The sequence below is a fragment of the Equus asinus genome, chromosome 5, assembly GCF_041296235.1.
Source record: "Equus asinus isolate D_3611 breed Donkey chromosome 5, EquAss-T2T_v2, whole genome shotgun sequence".
NCBI classification, from domain to species: Eukaryota; Metazoa; Chordata; class Mammalia; order Perissodactyla; family Equidae; genus Equus; species Equus asinus.
The window spans coordinates 29,683,076-29,702,077 of NC_091794.1; the positions used below are offsets into that span (position 1 = coordinate 29,683,076).

A 19,002-nucleotide genomic window follows, 5' to 3' on the forward strand; every position below is an offset into this window, starting at 1 on the left:
GTCATTTTAAATTCACAGTAACCCCATTAAGTAGGTACTATCATTACAGGTAAAAACACTGGTTCTGTTGTTTGTCTATGGCAGGGGTCTGCAGACTATGGATTGTGGGGGAATTATGGCCCATGCATTGTTTTGTAAATAAAATTTTATTGGAAAACAGCTCCCTGCATTTGTTTACAGGCTGTCTCTGCTTTTGCACTACAACAGCCAAGCTGGGTAGTTGTTGTGTAGCCTGCAAAACTGAAAATATTTTCTATCTGATACTTTACAGAAAAAATTGGCTGACTCTTGCTCTTTTCCTTTCCTTTATGGTCTCATTCCTTTTTTTTTTTAAACTTTTCTTTCATTGCCATAGTAAAATGTTACTTGTTAGGGTTGTCCAAGTTTTTTCCTCCACCAGTGCTGGTTTAGTAGAACTCTGAAAGGTCTTTGGCTGGGTGGAACTTAAGGGTTTGGACAGGCTGTCAGTGAGGTCAGCACATATTTACATACTGCTGTGGTGGAAAGGGCCTTGTTTAGAAGCCTGGGTTCTTTCCAATATGGGTTCTTCCATTAACCGTTTATTTTGTGTGAGGAATTTCCCCTTGCCTGGCCTCTGTTTTTTCATCTCTAAATACATGTAGATCTGTAGGATCTGTCTGATTTAATTAGATACTTGTCCTCATTTCGTGGTTGCCTGGACCCTTACTTACTAGCACGAACATTGGTGTTCAGATCTGTAAGAAGCTTCACCTGCTGGAAATAGCGCAGCCATGTATAACCAAGAGCCAATAGATCCTCAGGAACCACCCCACCCCACCCCTTCGCCAAATCATGGAATTTCAGATATAGAAAATCACTTAGTGATAATCTAGTCCAACACATAAAGGCTTTTAAGTTTTTTTTTTTGTGAAGATGATTGTAGATTCACATGCAGTTGTAAGAAATAATACACAGAGGTTCTGTGTACCCTTTACTCATTTCCCCCCACAACGTCTTGCAAAATCATAGTACAATACCACCATCAGGAGATTGACGTAGACGTAATCAAGGTATGGAACATTTCCATCACCACAAGCATCCTTTATTTTGCCTTTTTACAGCGACATTCGTTTTCTTCCCACCTGCACCCTCTCCTTAAGTCCTGGAAATCACTAATCTGCTCCCTATTTCTATAAGTTTGTCATTTCAAGAATGTTATATAACTGTAATCATACAGTATGAAAACTTTGGGACTGACTTTTTTTACTCAGCATAATTTTCTGGAGATTAATCCAGGTTGTTGTGTGTATCAATAGTTTGTTCCTTTCTACCGCTGAGTAGTGTTCCACAGCATTCTATGGTGCCATGGTTTATTTAACCATTCCTCCACTGAAGGGCATCTGAATTGTTTCCAGTATTTGGCTATTATGAATAAAGCTGCTGTAAACATTTGTGTATAGGTTTTTGTGTGAATGTAAGTTTTCACTTCTCTGGGATAAATGCTCAGGAGAGCAATTGCTGGATTGTATGGTAGTTGCATGTTTAGATTGTAAAAAAAACTACCAAACAGTTTCCCAGAGTGGCTGTGCAATTTTACATCTCCATCAGCAATGTACGAGTAATCCAGCTTCTCCACATCCTCACCACCATTGACTGTTGTCACTATTTTTTACTTTAACCTGATAGGTAATTAGTCACATTTCATTATGGTTTTAGTCTGCATTTCCCTAATGGCTTATGACTTTGAACATTTTTTTGTGTGCTCATTAGCCATCTGTATCTTTTTGTCTTTTGTCAATTATTTAATTGAATTGTTTGTTTTTTTACTGTTGAGTTTTGAGAATTCTTTATATATTCTGGATACTAGTCCTTGCAAGTATTTCTTCTAGTCCATAGTTTTTCTTTTCCTCCCCTTAAGGGGTTCTTCCACAGAGCAAAAGTTTTAATGAATTCCAATTTTTCCTCTTATGGATAGTGCTTTTGAAGTCAAGTCTAAGAATTCTCTTTGCAGTCCTAAGTCCTGAGATTTTTTTTCTTAAAGTTCTTGTTTTACAGTTAAGTGTGCAACTAATCATGTTAGTTTTGTATAAGGTGTGAGAGTTAGGTTTGAGATCCGTTTTTTTTCGTCTGTGATGTCCAGTTGTTCCAGCATCATTTGTTGAAAAGGATATTTTTTCTCCATTGAATTGCTTTTACACATTTACCAAAAATCAATTGGGCATATTTATGTAGATCTATTTCTTGGTTTCTATTCTGGTCCATTGATCTATGTGCCAATGTCACACAATTTTGATTAAGTAGCTACATGATAAGTCTTGAAATCAGGTAGACAGGTTACTCCTACTTAATTCTTATTTTTCCAAATTATTTTAATTATTATATTTCTTTTAATTTTCCATATAAATTTTAGAATAATCTTGTTTCTATCTACAAATAAATGTTACTGAGATTTTGATAGGAATTGTGTTAAATTAGTATATCAATTTGAGAAGAATTAAAATCTTTACTATATTGAGTTTTCCAAACCATGAACACAGTATGTCTCTCTGGTTATTTAAATATTCTTTGATTTCTTTCATCAGCATTTTGTAGTTTTCAACGTACAAGTCCTGTGCATGTTTTGTTGGATTTACACCTATGTATTTGGGTTTTTGAGTGATTGTAGAAAGTCTTGTATTTTTATTTTCAGTATCCATGTGTTCATTACTAGGATTTAGAAATACAATTGCTTTTTGCATGTTTATCTTGTATCTTGTGACTGTGGTGAACTGACTTATTAGTTCAAGAGGCTTTTTTTTTTGTAGATTCCTTGGGATTTTCTAGATAGAAGTCATATCATATGCAGATAGGAACAATTTTATTTCTGGATGCTGTTAATTTCTTTTTCTTGTTTAGCTGCAACTCCAGTGCTGTGTTGAATAAGAGTGGTGAGAGTAGACTCCTTGTCTTGTTCCTGATCTTATGGGGAAAACATTCAGTCTGAAATATAATGTACCCTGTGTGTTTTTAAAGATGTTCTTTAAGTTGAGGAAGTTCCTTTTCATTGCTATTTCTCTGAGAATTTTTATCATGAATAGGGCTGAAATTTTGTCAAATGTTTTTTCTGCAATGATTGATATGATCAAAAGATTTTTTTTTTAGTCTGTTAACATGGTAGATTACATTGATTTTTGAATGTCAAAGTAAGCTTATATCCATAGAATAAACCCACTTGGTAATGGTGCATAATACTTTTAACGTATTACTGAATTCTATTTGTTAATATTTTGTTGAGGACTCAATGCCTTTATATTCCTGAGAGATATTGGTCTACAATTTGCTTGCATTCTTTTTCCGTCCTTCGTTCTCTCTTTGCTTTGTGCCTTTGTTCATTTGTCTGTTCCTTCCTTCCTTCCCTTTTTATTCTGTCTGTGTAATTTTGTTATCAGGGTAACACTAGCTTCATAAAGTGAATTGGGGAATGTTCCATCCTCTTCAATATTCTGGAAGACATTGTGAAGAACTGGTGTTAATTTTTCTTTAAATGTTTAGTAGAATTTTTCAGTGAAACCACCTGGGCCTAGGGATTTCTTTTTTGGGAATTTAAAATGCATGAATTTAGTTTTCTTAATAATTATGGGGTTGTTCAAAGTATCTGTTTCATATGGAATGAATTGTGTAGCTTGTGTTTTGTGAAGAATTGGTGTATTTCATCTAAGTTGTCAAATTTATGTGTGTAGCATTTTTCATAGTATTCCCTTGTTTTTCTTTTGATGTGTTTATTCTTGGTACTGATAATTTGTATATCTTCTCTCTTTTTTCTTTCTCAGTCTTCCTACAAGTTAGTCAATTTTACTGATCTTTACAAAGAATCAGCTCCATTGTTTTTCTGTTTATAATTTGATTGGTTTTTGTTCTGCTTGCGTTGGGCTATTTTGCTCTTTTTCTTTGTTCTTGAGTTGGTAACTTAGATCAATGTATTGGGAATTTCCTCTTTTGTAATATATGCAGCTAGTGCTATAAATTTCCCTTTCAGCACTGCTTGAGCTTTGTCCCACAAATCTTGATAAGCTGTGCTTTTATTTTCATCCAGTTCAATGTATTTTTAAAATTTTTCTTAAGACTTCCTCTTTGGCCCATGAAATATTTAGAAGTGTGTTGTTTAGTTTCCATGGTTTCCTATTATATTTCTGTTAATAATTTCCTGTTTTATTCCATTATGATTAAAGAACACTATGCATGATTTCAATTCTTCAAATTTGTTGGTGTTTGCCTTGATGTTTCATGAGCACTTGAAAAGAATGTGTATTCTGCTGTTGTTGGGTGGAGTGTTCTATAAATATCAATTTGACCCTGTTTGTGGATAATGCTCTTGAGGTCTTCTATATCTTTGCTGATTTTCTGTTTAGTTGTTCTATGAATTGTTGAGGGAGCGGTGTTAAAGACTTCAACTATAATTGTGGCTCTGTCTATTTCCCCTTCCAGTTCTATTAGTTTTTGTTTTACATATTTTTCAGCTCTGTTATTTGGTATGTACACATTTAGAATTACCATGTTTTCTTGGCAGATTGAAACTTTTATCATTATACAATGTCTCTTTCTGTTTCTGGTGATTTTCTTTGTTGTCTCGAAGTCTATTTATCTGATGTTAAAATAGCCACTCGCCTTATTTTGACTAATGTTGCCTGATACATCTTGTTCCATTTTTAATTTCAATGTGCCTATGTTGTTGTATTTGAAGTAAGTTTCTTGTAGACAGCATATGGTTGGATCATACTTTTAATCCACTCAGATGATTTCTGTCTTTTAATTGATGTATTTAGACCATTTCATTCAATGTAATTATTGATATGTTAGGGATTATCGCTGTCCTTTTATTATTTATTTTCTATTTATTCTCCCTGGCATGTTTTTTTATTTCTCCATTTTCTTTTTTTCTGCTTTCCAGTTGGTTTCTCAAATGATTTTTGGAATTCCGTTTTGATCACTGTCTAATGTTTTTGCGTGTATCTCTTTGTACTGCTTTTTTAGTCGTTGCTCTAGTACTGTATTATATATACACAGCTTGTCACAGTTTACTGGTGTCATCTCTTTATCAGATCAAGTGAAGTTTAGAAATCCTAACAAGCTTTTCCTCCTTTTATTCATCCCTGTTTATATTTTAATTTTCTTAAATATTCTACATACATTTAGAACCACATCAAATAGTGTTATAATTTTTGTACAATCATTAAGCATAATTTAGAAAACACAACAGGAGAAGAAATTTCTACTGTATTTGCTCTTATTTTTGCTTAGCATATCCTCTCTTTCTTCCTGATGTTCCATATTTTCTTCTTTTGTTTATCTTCTGTTTAGAGAATATTTTCTTTAGCCACTCTTTTAAGCTTGGTGTGCTGACAACTTATTTTCTTAATTTTCCTTTATCTGAGAATTTCTTGATTTCCCTCTCATTCCTGAAGATGTTTTCACTGGATATGGGATTCTGCATTGACTGTTCTTTTCTTTCAGCACTTGAAAATGTGTTGTGCTGCTTCCTTCTGGTCTTCATGTTTTCTGATGAGAAATTTGCAGTCATTCAAATTGCTTTTCTCCCCATAGGTAGGTATTATTATTCTCTGGTTGTTTTCAAGATTTTTTTCTTTCTCTTTCTTTTTTTTTTGTGGTGAGGAAGATTGGCCCTGAGCTAACATCTGTTGCTAATCTTCCTCTTTTTGTTTGAGGAAGATTGTCCCTGAGCTAATATCTGTGCCAATCTTTCTCTATTTTGTATGTGGAATGCTGCCACAGCATGACTTGATGAGTCAGGTGTAAGTCCGCAGCTGGGATATGAAGCTGCAAACCACGGGCTGCTGAAGTGGAGTGTGTGAACTTAATCACTACGCCACTGGGCCTGCCTCTCTTTGTCTTTATTTTTTACGTTTGACTATTATACTTCTTTTTGTGGATTTCTTTGGGTTTATTCTGTTTGAAGTTTGCTCGAATTCTCAAATTTGCAGATTTATGTCTTTTGCCAAAGTTTTAAAGTTACAGCCATTATTTCTTTGATCAGTCATGCCTTCTTTCTCCCCTCCTTCTAGGATTCCAATGACATGAATAATTAGGTCATTTTTTTATAGTTTCACAGGTCCACAAGGTTGTGTTCAACATTTCTTTTAGACTGTTTTCTCTGTTGTTCAGATTGAACAATTTTTATTGTTCTACCTTGCCTTTCACTGCTTATTTCCTGTCCCTCCATTGTACTGCTAAGCCCATTCATTGTGGGTTTTTTAAAAAAAAAAATTTAGATATTGCATTATTCAGTTCTGAAATTTCCATTTGGTCCTACTTTATATCTTCTATTTCTTGCTGACATATTTTAATTTTTCATTTGTTTTAAGTGTGGTTTTAATTGCTTGTTAAAGCATTTTCATGATAGCTGCTTTAAAATCTTTATCACATAATTCTGACATTTCTGTTTTCTTGGTGTTGGCATCTATTGATTGTGTTTCTTCATTCAGTTTGAGATCTTCCTGCTTTGGGTATGACATTTTAAAAATTAAAACCTGGACATTTTAGATATTATGTTATGAGAGTCTAGATCGTATTTAAAACTTATATCTTCGTTGGCTTCTATTGACGCTGCTTCAGTAGGGAGAGAGTAGGGCACCACCTGCTTGCTGCCAGTTGGTGGTGAAAGTCCAGGTTACCTACTCAGCCCCTATTGACACTTGGGGAGGGAGAGGGTCCTCAGTATTGCTAGCTGAGAGTAGGAGTTCCAGCTTTGCACTGGGCCTCCACTGATACCCTTCTGGCGTGGAGGATTAGGAGTCCTCACTACTGCTCCCACCATGGCCTCCACTGATGCCATGGGATAGGGTCTTTTTACTGCTGGATGGTGGTGCAAAGTCTTGACTCTCCACTAGGCTTCCTCTGACAACACCTCAGCATGCAGAGGGAGGGGAGCCTTGTTACTGCTGGTCGGGAGTGGATTCCAGGCTCCACATGGTTTCCACTGACACCACAGGTGAAAGGGTGCTTCTTACTACTTTGTGGGGATGAAAGTCCCTGCTTCCTTCTTAGCCTTATCTGACATCATCCCTGCAGAGGTTGAGGTCCCTCTTTATAACACGGTGAGGAGAGTGGTCTGGACTCCCCACTTGGCCTTTGCTGGTGTCGGTAGGTGGGGCCACAGCTTTGTGTGTGTGTGTGTGTGTGTGTCTGTGAACTTTGGACCCTTTCCTGGTCATTTGGCTAGAGAGGTGAGGGTTTTGGTGGGGACGGTGGTTTTTTTCCTCTTCTCTCTTTTTCAGGTTGCCAGCTTCTTCTGCTCTGAGCCATAGGTGAGGCAAATAGAAAACCCAGGGATTCACTACTGTGTCATTTCTTCTGTGGTTCTCAAGTTCCCTAGCCAATCTGCCTTCTCTCCACCCTTCAGAGTCTTCTTAGGTTTGTTTTTTATATAACGTCCAGGGATTTTAGTAGAATTTATTGACAGGAATAGAAAAAAGGAAGTCTACTCTATGTTTCCAGAGGTAAAAGTCTCATGTACTTTTAAAAATAATATGACTGTCTGACTTTATTTGAAAATATATTTTATAAAATTTTGAAAACACAGAAAAGTATAAGAAAATAAATAAACATCACCATAGTTCTATCATTGTTAACATTTAGCGTATTTTCTGCTAGCTTTTTTTCCCTATAAATTTCCTTCTACATTATTAGACTCAAACTATAAATGCCTTTGTTCGTTTAATACATTATAAATATCTCCCTGTGTCATTAAAAATTTATTGTCAACTTTAATTTGATGACTGAATAATATTTCATTTTGCGGAGGTGTCATATATACCTAACTGTTCTCTTAATGTTGAAGATTTAATTTCTTTCTACTGCATTTTGTACTCTTATGTATAAAAATATAGAATTTTACTTTTTCATTTCAGATTATTTCCTTAAGACATATCCTAGAAATAATAATTGCATTATTGGAGCAAAAATTATGAACACTTTTAAGACCTCTGATAAATTTGCTGAATTACTTTCCAGAAAGTTTGTGCAACTTTGTAGAAAAATGCCCTTGTAACTCTCTTTGGTTGGCTTTCAGTCCTTGCCAAAGATCTTGGCCAATTTTAGTAAAAATGATGTCCTGTTTTAAGTTTTTCCTCCAAGCTTATTCAAGATTAACATTTGGTGAAATTTAATTTGTTGGGGGCCTATTATCTATGAGTTTCTATACTGGATGTCAAAATGCCAAGGTGAATACAAGGATGAAAAAGGCATGTCCTTTTCACCAAGGAACTCAAAGTCTAGGAGCAGTACACACTTGCCATGTGTCAGGCATTGCGTAAGCACCTTATAGGCAACATATTATTTAATTGTCACATCAACCCTATGAGGTAGTTACTTTTGTAATATTCATCTGAGAAAAGAAAAATTACTTGTCCAAATGGCAGAGTCCCTGTCAATGTTTCCATCAGCAGTTCCCCAAAGCCTCAGCTAAGATACTGAGCTGGAAATACCCTAAGCCTCTGGTCCTACCCTCAGAAATTTGGGGTGGTGGCCCAGGAACCTGCGTTTTTAAAAAGTGCCCATGTGATTTTGATGCATGTGGTTGGTAGTCCTACATTTAGGCATGTTGGTATAGGTAACTACTTATGGCTTGAAAATAGGGGCTATCTGATCATCAAGCAAGGAATAATTTTCTCTGACTAGGCAGAGAACCTAATTGAGGGTAGAGCTGTTTGAACTATTTCCAGTGCTTAGTTTAGATGGGAGATTCCAATTCTCTACACTCCCATCTATTTATTTAGCAATAAAGAGGTTCTCCCTCAGAGAAGAAGTGATTGTTGTAAAGGGAAATACGTGGCAGTCACACTCAGGAAGGGGCAGCAGTCAATTAATACCTTTAGACCACACTTATGCATCCCTGCAGTCCCTCTTGACATGTCTCCCAGCAAAGACCTTTATGTCACCATCTTTTCTCAGTCTTAGACAATAGCCAACCATAGCAATTGAACAAGTGGAATGAGCCTCTGTAGTGTGGATGCTGTAGAGATAGATAAGGCTCGGTTCTTGCCCCCGAGGAGCTAACACACTGTTGGGAGGAGCAAACATTTTATTCAACTATCTCGAATCTAAGTTCTATGCAGAAGGCGAAGTGATCTAGGGAAATACCTTTCCTCCCTTCCTTCCTTTCTTCCTTCGTTTCTTTTTCCTTCCTTCCCCACTTCCTTCCTTCCTCCCTCCTTCATTTATTGAGCACTTATTATGTGTAAGTCCTTGTGCTAGGTATTAGGTATACAAAGAAAAGTCCTAGGTCTGAATATCTGATGGAGGATAGAGTTTGGTGGGCTAGTGTGACCACAACAGTTTATGCAAAGTGCTATGAGAACACAGAGGGAGCTATAGCCAATTCCTGGATGATTTCAGTGAAAAAGTGCCAGTTGAAAAGAATCTAGATGGATGAATAGGGGCTTACCAGCAAGCCCAGATAAGATGAAGGACATTCTAAGTCAAGGAGACACAATGTACAAAGGTACTGAGATGTAAAGGGATGAAGCACATTCCATTCGGAGCACTGAATGTAGCTTGGCAAAGCTGGTGCATGGGGTGCATGTCTGTGTGTGGTGGAGTGGGACGAGGAGAACAGAGAGCTGAGACTGAAAAGATAGTTTGGGAAAGATTAGGAAGAACTTTGCATGCCGCTTTAAAGAGATTTAAGGGTTTTAAGTAGGTGGCCAATCATCCTGGTTTGCCTGGACTGTCTAGCATCAGCATGGAAAACCCACATCTTGAGAAACCCCTCTGTCCTGGACAAACTGGGACGGTTGGTCACTCCAGTAAGGAATTGAAATCAGATGTCTGTTTTAGGAAGGTAATTTGATAGCGGTGTGGACAAGAGCGTAGACAGAGGTGGAACTGGAAACAGTGGCTCTTGCGGTGATTCTAGCTAGAGTGGGGATGGAACTAATAAGGCAGTAGCAACAGGAATGGAGCAGAGGAGACCAATTTGAGAAATTCTAGGAGAAACCATCAGTAGACCTTGGACTCACCAGGTATTGAGGGAGGAGGAGAATATTAAAGGAAACCCCTAGATTTCTTAGTCACATAACTAGATGTGCAGTGGTAGTGGTGGAGATTCAGAGAGGAGGGTGTGAGCAATGAGTTGGGTTCTAAACTTGTGATTAATTCTTATCGAGGAGGCTTCATAGAGATACTTTTATTAGAATAATACCTTAAAGATTGCTAGGGTATTTTTTTCTGGGAGACGGAACAAGGAGGTTGGGGCAGGTATTTGCAAAACAAAAACAAAAGCAAAAACAAACAAACAAAAAACCTGCTTGAATAAAGGCATGTTGGTGTGTAAGATTGGGTGTTTCTAGGAATGCTGTGTAGTTATAGGACATACTCAGTTTAGGTGCAACTTTGGCCAATATGGTTCTGATTAGACTCAGGGACATAAGAGAAGAGAAAAGTATTGTTTTGTATAAACATAGAATAAGGCAAGGCTACCCAAATGGTGAGCTGCAAATGGCACTGGGGTACTACAATGGATTACAGAGGTCCTTACAGAACCTTGAGACATTGATCCCCTCCAGCTTTAAACAGCCTCATCTTTTTTTAACCTGATCTGCACTGTGCAAACGTCGCCATTTTTCTATGAGTGCCATTATACGGTAAAGATTCGGAAGCACTGTGCTAAGGAAATCCCTTCTTTTGTTTGTTTAAGAGTCAAACTTAAATGGACATAAAATTACACCTAAATTTTTATTAGAATGCAAAATAGCAAAACAAAAATTAAGTTTTTTTCCCTTTCTTGTTCATAGAGACATAATTACATATAACATTGTGTAAGTTTAAGGTGTACAATGTGATGATTTGAAATACATATATAGTGTGAAATGATTAAGTTCTTTATAAACAAAAACTTGGGATTTTTTTTTACCATTCTCCTGTGGGATAAATATTATTATTTCTAAAACAAACAGACAAAAAACCCAAAACATTAAAATAAAAGAAGCTGAAGATTAGGTCGTTTGTCTTTTGTCTTTGTATAACATCTGCAATCAGTGGGAGTGTAGCTATCAGCACATGAACTCTTGCAGAATGACTGGCCCTTCAATAAGTCATTATCATGAAATAGGGAAGGAACTAGATTAAAAGAACCAGCAAAAGTACAATGATAATCTTCTGAAAGTATGTGACATTTCCCCTTTTCTTTTTTTGGGAATTACATTATAGTATATATAAATAGTACTTTTTGTACCTACATAAAAGTGCACAAAATATTTCCATACAGCTTAATGGATAATTACAAGATGAACATTCATTAACTATCATCTAGGTTACGAAAGAGAATAATGCCAAGCTAGTTTGGAAAAACCAGTTGTAGTGGACATTAGTGAGTCTTTTGGTGAAATTTGAATATGGTTTGGATATTAGTTGAGTAAAAAACTCACTCACTTGGAAAAATGGAGGCCATTGAATGAAAAAGCAGATAGTAAAGTTCATTGACAGAATGGTGTTGTTTTGGTAAAAGAAACAACATATATGCCGTAACTTGTTAATTGTAGTGATTTCTGGGTTGTGGGAGTGTAAAGTTTTTACTTTTATTTTTATTTTCTGATCTTTGATATGTGTATGTATTGCCTCTGTAATAATAAAAGCATTAGAAAACCCTGAAATGATGTATAACTATCTGGCCCAGCCTTTAAAGTCCTGAATTACCCTGTCTCCATTGGGTGTGGCACCCCAGGATGTTTGAAAAAGGCAGAAATCCTGGTCTCCCTTATGCCCCACTCTTCTCCCAAGTAATTTTCTATTCTTATCAGGTCACTCATTTCCCTGTCATCCTAATTTCACCATCTTCCTCTTCTTCCCATTTGCTTGAAATCCTCCAGCAGATTAGAGGGCCCCTTTTCTGTCATTCTAAACCAGAATCATGCATCATGACTTGATGATACCACCTTACAGAATTGCGAGAAACCTTCCCCAAGGCTGTGCTCAAGTCTGAATACCAGTTACGAATATGAATCAGATAGTCTTGTCACACTGGGGATTTCTGATGCCCAGTTGATGAATATGGCACAGTGGTCAGGAAGTCACACAGTGGCAGGCTAACTCCCATTCTTGGGATCAAGCATGGGGCTTCCTGCATATGGCATGCTCCTTTCTCCAGAGGGCTGTCTCATAGTTCTCAAGGAGGTGGTCTGTACAATATGTTGGCACCAATTTGCACAAATGGCTCAATAGAAGTCACCCTTCATTTTTCCTTAAAGAAATGTCAAAGCTTGAGTGAAGGCCACATGGCCAGCTTTGAAATGGAGGCAGGCATCTCTGTGAAAGGGATTTATGACCTTAGATGTGCACTTATGAGGGGACTGCAAGCTGTCACATAGGTGGTATTCAGGAGGTTCCTATTGTTACAAGAATTATAGGTATTAAAATTTAGAGGGATTCAAGAGATCATATAATTCAATCCCTTCTGTTACAGGTGGAGAAACTGAGGACCAGAGAGGGGAAAGGGATTGTTTAATAGGACCAGAGTTGAGACTAGAACCCAGGCTTCCCTATCTCCAAGCCAGTGCTGTTCTCCCCCATGCCGGTGGTTGCAAACTTGTGGGCCGCAACTCCAGATAAGTCTTAAGAGTTATTGCTATGGGTCTGAGGACTCATATGCCCAACAAGCATTGATAATGCCTTCATAAGCAAAAGTAGAACTCAACAATTTGAGATTATGTGGCATTTATTTTGAAATGTCATATAAATGTGCAAAAAATATATACAACCAATTTAATAATAAATCAAAACCCATATGATCATTGCGTAAGTCAGAAGATAGAACACTGCCAGCATTCCAGGTATTCTCCGGGGGCCCTGCTTAACTACACCCATCTCTGTCACCCTCCTCCTATGCAGAAATAACTCTCATCTGACTTTTGTAATTATCATTTACTTGCTTTAAAAAAATAATTTTCCTAAATTTGTATGCATCCCATAACAATATTTTTGAAGTTTATATGATTTAAATCACACTGATTATTTTTTTTGTGTGTTTTGTTTCTTCTGCTTATTATATTTGTGAGACGTATACATATTATTACATAAAATTGTGGTTTATTCACTTTCATTGTATTGGTATATGTCAGTGTACGACTATACTTTAAAAAGACAGTTTCATTGTTGATAGACTACTGGATTGTTTTCAGCTTTAAATTTCCTTGTTTGCACTTGCTGATAAACACATGAACATGCTTTTGTAGTGAACACACTTAGGAGCAGAATGTTGGGTCATACAGTCTGTATATTTTTAACCTTACTATCTAATGTGAAACTGCTTTCCAAAATGCTTTCAACAATTTATCTCTCACCAGCAATGTTAAGAAAGGCTCCTTGTTCTAAAAAAGGGTGGTAGCCATTGTTCTATAGCATGCTTTCCACCCACTTCCGTTATATGGAAAAGATTTCAGGCCGTCTCAGCAAGAGAGCTTGGTAAGATGGTGATTTTCAAATGATTTTTATCTACATAGGCCCTTGTTTAGGCATAAACTTGCAATGGATGATCAATACATTTATACTGACTTTATATTGTTTGAACAAATAGAATGGAGTTGTTCTCGATGAAAGGGAAGTGGTGTGTGTGTGCATGCACATGATGAGTGGGAGGGCGCTCTGACTACCACGGTCTGGGCTCTTGCCCAGTGTCTGGCACACGGTGTGATTATTAGTAGGGTTGTCTGAAAATGGAACAGGCTTCCCAGGCAGTAGAGTTTGCTTCATTGGAAGTGTGGGAGTTTCACATTGTGAGAGAAATACAGGATCAGATCATCTCTGATCCTTCCCTCTCTCAGAGTTCACGATACCATACTTCTCTCTCTTTCATTCCCTTAAATACTATGGAAAGTAACTAATAATAATACCTGGAATACAGACAAATAATACTTGAGGATACAATTTATTGTCAAGATAAATTCTCGACTGATCAAAGAGTGGAAGCCTGACTTTGGAAGGAGATCATTGCTTGTCTGATGCATTCTCTCTCTCTCCGTGTCCTTGTTTGAGAATTTTCCTAAGACCTCAGCTTTTTTCTCTGAAAAATGATGTTTGACTGGATATTTGCTGAGATTCCTTAGGTGCTTACAGTCTGTGATTGTCATTTTTGGCCTCTCTGTTTACCAGTCCAGTAATATTCCAATCTACTTCCTTAGATCGGAATCCCGGCAATGTAATCTGAGCCATTTGTTCATTCAAAAAGTATTTGTGGGCCTATTTTGTGCAGGGAACTGTTCTACTACGTGCCAGGGATCCAGCAACGAACAAGATAGACCAAAGCTCTGCTCTCGTGAAACTTTCATTGTAGTAACAGATCATAAAAATGTCAACAAATGAAGGGCTGGCCCAGTGGTGCAGCAGTTAAGTTTGCACCTTCTGCTTCAGTGGCCTGGGGTTTGCTGGTTCAAATCCCGGGTGCGGACATATGCACTGCTTGTCAAGTCATGATGTGGCAGGCGTCCCACATAAAATAGAGGAAGATGGGCATGGATGTTAGCTCAGGGCCAGTCGCCCTTAGCAAAAAGAGGAGGATTAGCAGCAGATGTTAGCTCAGGGCTAATCTTCCTAAAAAAAAAAATTAAAAATTAAAAAAAAATGTCAACAAATGAGAAAAATGTCAGATAGAGATAAGGGCTTGTAGAGATTTAAAATAGGATGATGTGCTGGGGCCAGCCCGGTGGCATAGTGGTTAAGTTGACGGTCTCCGCTTTGGTCTCGGGTTTGTGGGTTTGGATCCTGGGGCTGGACCTACACACCGCTCATGAAGCCGTGCTGTGGCGGTATCCCACATCTAAAAGAGAGGAAGATTGGCACGGATGTTAGCTCAGCGACAATTTTCTCCAAGCAAAAAAAAAAAAAAATATATATATATATAGGATGATATATGTATATTGATATGTGATATATATGATACCCATATATGATATAGGTGCTAGAGAGGGACTAGGTAGCTTCTTTAGACTGTGCAGTCCAGGAAGCTGAGATACAAATGATAAGGAGGGACCAGACATGTCAGGACCTCACTGAGGTTTTATCAATCAGCCTTAAGTCTAATTGCCCTCATAATAGGAACAGCTTATATTTGAATAACACTTTGACCATTGTTGTCCATTTTACTGTTGTAACAGTTTTGTGAGGTAGGCATTAGTATTCTTATTTTTCAGGTGGGGTAGTGACTTCCAGATGATGAAATTAGTAAGTGGCCTTGTTTGGTCTTTAAACGTGGCCTCTTCCCTTGCTCTGCCCTGCCGTGGGTCTTCATCCCGTGCAGTGAGTAGGCTCCCAGACAGGATGGGCATCCCAGACACTGACCTGTCTGTGCTCTGTTTTATGCCGCTCAGACGTCACCAGCAAGAGAAGTTTTAATTTCAGCAACACACGAAAACCCAGAAATTGTCTCCTGTCCAAGACAGGTAGACCAAGAGATAGGATGTCGCCTGCAGAAACCAGCATCTGGCGGCTGGGCGGAGTCCCTCCTGCAGATTTCCTCTCACTCTGTGGTCTGAGGCTTGTGAAAACCTGCTGAAGGGGAAGCTGAGAACTTGTCTGGGCAGCACAGCCATTAGCTTGAAGGAGAGCAATCAGCGACAGTTGCAGCACCTGCCAGATGAGACCATCAGAGCGCTGAGGAGGGAGTGTCTTCATGAGAGGAGGCCTCGTTGGGAGGAAAGGATTTTTAAGTAAGAAGGACCTGGTTCCGTGACCTACCAGCTGGGTGACTGGATACACTGCTTAACCTCCTGGGACCTCACCTTCTTGTTCACCTACAGCTGATATTACCTTCCTTAGAGGATTGTGAAGATTAAGGCAGAATATGGAGAAGTATGTATTTGTAGAGACTAGAACATAATAAGACATTATTATTCACCCAAACTGTGTGTTTTCATGAGTTTCAGCCAAGTCTGGATAGACAATTATCCACAGGGCGGGGTGTTACTACCCTGCCTGCCGCTGACAGGAGGGACGGGTTTCTTCTCTCCCAGCCAACCGGCGTAACAAGGAAGACTTTCCACAGCCCAGCTGGCGGCCTCGCGGGCTGAGAAAAGGAAACCCTGATTAGTCAAAAGACACTAAAGCTCCACGGATGTCTGTTCACCCTGTTTCCATAATCAGCTTGTGGCCCAGACAGAATGGCCAGAGGCTGCGGGCTCTGCCCTGAGTTTGCCTGAGGACACCAGCTTTACGGAAGCCTGAGAGGTCCACCTGCTGGTTGTGGAGGCAAAAAGATGGAGGTGCAGTTTTTAAGGGTTCAGTCAACTGTCTTCTGGCCAATGGCTAGCTGGAGTAGAGTGCATGTGCTAGAATCTCAAGTCCCACCCAAAGGTGCATGGTCTGGCCATACATCACTGGGTTAATTGTAGTACCACAGGACACTGGCCTGGAACACCTTCAACTGGCATCTTGTCCTTAAATACACTCCATGTTTCCACACTCTGCACCTTTGCCCAAGGCTAGTTTCTCCACTTGGAGTGCCCTTTCTCCTACCCTCCTTTCCCAACTATTGAAATTCTAACAATTCTCCCCATGTCCACCTCAAGTAACAATTCCGAAAAGCTTTTCCTAATTATCATCCCAGAAGGATATCTTCAGGCAGCCCTGGTGGTCTAGTGACTAAGATTCAGCACTCTCACTGTTATGGTCCAGGTTGGTTTCCAGGTCAGGGAACCATACTACCCATCTGTCAGTTATCACACTGTAGTGGCTGGGTGTTGCTGTGATGCTGACAGCTACGCGTAGGGCTTATGATACTTAAGGCCTGAAATACAGTTACTTTTTAATTCATCATGTCTCCTGTCAGCCCATTGAGGGTGGGAAATTTATCTCCGGCAGACCTAACTTACCCATGGCCTTAGACACAGCAGGCAATTTGAATTGACCTGAAGCAAAGACACCTCGGAGACTTTATGCTGGGGATGCAGTACCTAAACATTTTTGTGCTGAGTTGCTCCGTTCTGGGGACTGACACTAACACGGGTGTCATTCTACTGTTTCCCATAGTAGTCGTGTGGGTGATGTTGTGGCAAGAGAATGGCCAGAGAGGTGGCATTCCAAAGCTAGGAATGAGAGAGAAGTGAAATTCCAATGCCAGGAATGAAATTGATTTAAATGACATCTAACTGTCTGACAAGGGACAGTGGATGGCAGTGAGGCCACTAGACTCCTAAGGATCCCCTCAAGGCTCACACTTGGCACCACTTAATGGATGTCAACACTGTTAACGGAAATTGAGACTCAGCTGTTAAGTAGTCATTGTGGGAGAGTATTTCTTCATATATTTTTAAAATAATTTTTCTTGTAATTTCCACGGTTAGGAAATTAGCACAGCTCACCCAAAGGTAATTGTGGACACATCATTTGGTCCAGAGCAGGAGCCTATGCAGCAGACGCCCACATCAGTTTGTTCTTTCCAGCCCTGGCCCTTCTTTGGTCTGGCTCTGTTGAAGGTAAGGAGTTTGTGAATCTCAGCCTTACCTTTAGCATCTTTTCAACTCCTGGAGACAGACTATGAGGAGGAAGAAAAAGAAAAATGAAAGCACTTGTTTGAGAAATCTGGCCTTAGAGATTAACTTGAGTGGAATGCAAATGATGAGATAGTTAACATTTCCTCCTGACCAAAGACACAGAGCAGTAGGTGCAGGTTGCTTATGTCCCCCTCCCCCACCGTGGACTGATTTCATTCTTAGGGTGTCCTAGAAGAGGATATAGTTAAACTTGTTGGGCTAGGAACATAGAGAGTAAGGGTTTATTAATTTCCGTTCCCTCCTTCCCTCTGTCCTTCCTTTCTTCCCTTTTTCCGTTAGTACAGTCGCTCATTCATTCAGCAAATATTTACTGAGTGCCCACTATGCAGAGATAATGTGCAAGGTGCTGGGTAAACAGTATTGGCGGAAACAAACTTGAATGGATCCAAACAGACGGAACTTAACGTCTTGTTGTAGGGGTCAGAAAGGAGGAACAGTTAGAAAAGCAAGCAGAAAATACTACCTGGAAATTGTGAAAATGCTAAAAAAGTGTTAAAAAGAGTGTATGAGATCAAGGGCTTGTAATTATATAGGAGACTGGCTAAAATCTTTCTGAGAAGGAAACATGTAAAGGTGACTTAAAATGATGAGAAATAAGCAGCTACGGGAAGACCCTGAGTCAGGAAAGAGCTCAATAAGTTCCAGCAAATGTCCTGGTGGCTGGGGCAGAGTGAGATGGGGGGGCAAGTGGCTCGGGTGGGGGAGGGAGGAAGGAGCAGACCACATGAGCAATTTGCTTTCTCTCATTTGCAAAATGAATTGCTGTGACTACTACTGACCTAAGGGGTCACTTGGCATTAAGCACAAATCCTTTTTTGCCATAGATTTCAATATCAAAATTTTCTAGTTCTCCTCTGGGTGCTGAGGACAGCTTCCTAGGCACTAGGACCTAAAGACCTGCTTAGGTTAGGTGGGGAGACTCAAATGCCTACAGCAGGTTTCCTAACCTCGGCACTATTTGGGGCCAGATAATTTTTCGTAGTGGAGGTTGGGGGGCAGCTGTCCTCTGCATCGTAGGATGTTTAGCAACATTCTTAGCCTCTACCCGTCAGATGTCAGTAGCACCTGGCACCCAGTCCAGAGTGGCCAAAAATGTCTCCAGCCATTGCCAAATGTCCCCCGGGGGGCAAAATGACCCTGGTTGAGAACCATTGCCTACACCTACAGTGTGAGGCCATAACACCAATGAGCCAGCCTAGTATGAGATGTGAAATGAAAGATGACATGTGGCCTCAGTGTTGGGAAAAAAGAAAGCATAGCGGAGACCACAGGAAATGGGACTTGGGGGGCACCTGCTCATTTGAAGGGGGACACCTCTCTTAGTCCCTCTGACTGATTGTTTCTTCCTTTATTTCCTAAGACTTCAGGTGCTCACAATTAGGTTGTCCATAATACTAGTTATTTGCCCATGCATTAATTCAGTTAGTTATTTAATTAGTTCTCTATAATAATGTGATGACCCCACCACCCCAAACAAAAGCCACGACCTTGAGAATAACCTCCATTT

At 39.2% G+C, this 19,002-nt stretch overlaps 1 protein-coding gene across 7 annotated transcripts in view; it reads left to right on the top strand.

Moving 5' to 3' along the window:
* The window catches only part of ATP13A4 (ATPase 13A4), a 123,041-nt gene that overhangs the window by 11,701 nt on the left and 92,338 nt on the right, over positions 1–19,002 (top strand). Inside the window, exon 1 of one of the 7 annotated variants that reach the window (XM_070509168.1) lies at positions 13,397–13,413. The exons of the other annotated variants lie outside the window; for them this stretch is intronic. The gene's annotated coding sequence lies outside the window, so the exon portion shown is untranslated. Of the gene's footprint in view, positions 1–13,396; positions 13,414–19,002 lie in introns of those variants that run through there. 7 annotated transcript variants of the gene reach the window in all.